The following is a 1,589-nucleotide window of genomic DNA, read 5'->3' as shown; positions in this document are numbered from 1 at the left end:
GCAGATGGTAGAGGACCTTATTTGCTATGCTAAAGGATTTGGACTCTTCCTGCAAACCAGGGAGATGGTAAAGAGTAGATCTACTTGGGTTTGAGTCTAGGCTCCAAGGGCTTGTTGACGTGGAGAAGTTAGTTCATCATCTTCTGTAAAATGGGGGTAATACTCATAGTTATGGGTTAGTTTTGAATGTTAATGAGCTAATGTGTGTAAAGAGCTTAGATAGTGCCTGGTACACAGTATGTGTTGAATAGTTATTAACTACTACCTAGCTAATATATCTTTACCTTTTTTAAATCAGATTCATTTGGGAATGGACAAAGCCTCTCCCTATATACAATATTTTGTGTATGATTTAATGGGGTTCTCAGATGCCCTGACCCTGAAGTCCACATTAAGAATCCGGTTATAAGGTATATGGAGCTATCTGAAGTTTTAAAGCAGAAAACTTTTTTTTTTTTTTTTTGAGGGAAACACTGGATACTAGAGAAGGAAACCATCTGTGGTTCTCATATCTGATTGCACATTATAATCACCTGTAGAGCTTTTCAGACATGCCGGGGCTCCAGCTTCACCCCCAGATATTCTGATTAGTCTGGGATGTGGCTGGGCATCATGATTTTAAAAATCTTTCAGTCTATGGCTGTGCTACCCTGAACACACCTGATCCCATCTGATCTCAGAAGCTAAGCAGGGTCAGGCCTGTTTAGTACTTGGATGGGAGACCACCTAGGAAGACCAGGTGCTGTAGGCAAAAAAAAAAAAAAATCTTTCTGGTAATTCTAATGTGTAGCCAGCTTTGAAAACCACTGAATTAGGTTCAGTGTTAGTCAGCTGGAGAGAGGAGACTAGCAGAGGAGTAGACGGAAAGGAGAAAAGACGAGATTCCAGAAATCTTTCAGAGATAGAATCAACACACCTGTGTGACCAATCAGACGGCGTGAGAGAGGAGAGAGTTAGGTCCTCCCATTAACCCAGGCGGAAGGAGGCGACGTTTGCGTTTTGTTTATTGTTTATAGATTTTACTTTAATATGTACGAGGTTGGAGAGGGCAAGGAGAAAACAGTTAATTCAACAAACATGTACTTAATACTGCCGGTCCTGACTTATGGTGGTTTGGTTTAGGATTTTTTTGACTTTATGATGGTATGAAAGCAACATGCATAATAAATTACATGAGATATTCAACACTTTATTATAAAATAGGCTTTGTGTTAGGTGATTTTTGCCTCATTGCGGGCTGATGTAAATGCTCTGAGCTTGTTTAAGGTGGGCTAGGCTAAGCTATGATGTTCAAGAGGCTAAGAGTACTAAGTGCATTTTTGCCTTATGATATTTTCGGCTTATGATGGGTTTGATGAGATGTAACTCAATTGTAAGTTGAGGAGCATCTGTATACATTTATTCAGTGCAAACTGTGGGCCTAGATTGTGTTTTGGACACCTTTGACATCCCTGCAGAACATGGAAGTGTCACATAGACAGCTGTAAGATACCAGTACAGGTTGTCATCAGTCATCAGTTCATAGCCAGGTGGTTGTGGGAGGGCATGGATGAGATCACCCAAGATACAGCAAAGAAAGAGACAAGACC

The 1,589-nt window shown here is 40.6% G+C and overlaps 1 non-coding gene across 1 annotated transcript; it reads left to right on the top strand.

Moving 5' to 3' along the window:
* Positions 1-632: 632 nt before the first annotated feature.
* LOC112483695 lies at positions 633-751 on the top strand. The gene has a single exon (XR_003047727.1). It is a non-coding gene; the product is annotated as a 5S ribosomal RNA (ribosomal RNA).
* Positions 752-1,589: the final 838 nt, after the last annotated feature.

Source organism: Pteropus alecto, unplaced genomic scaffold (genome assembly GCF_000325575.1).
Source record: "Pteropus alecto unplaced genomic scaffold, ASM32557v1 scaffold164, whole genome shotgun sequence".
Classification (NCBI taxonomy): domain Eukaryota; kingdom Metazoa; phylum Chordata; class Mammalia; order Chiroptera; family Pteropodidae; genus Pteropus; species Pteropus alecto.
This window is presented reverse-complemented; position numbering and strand designations above follow the sequence as displayed.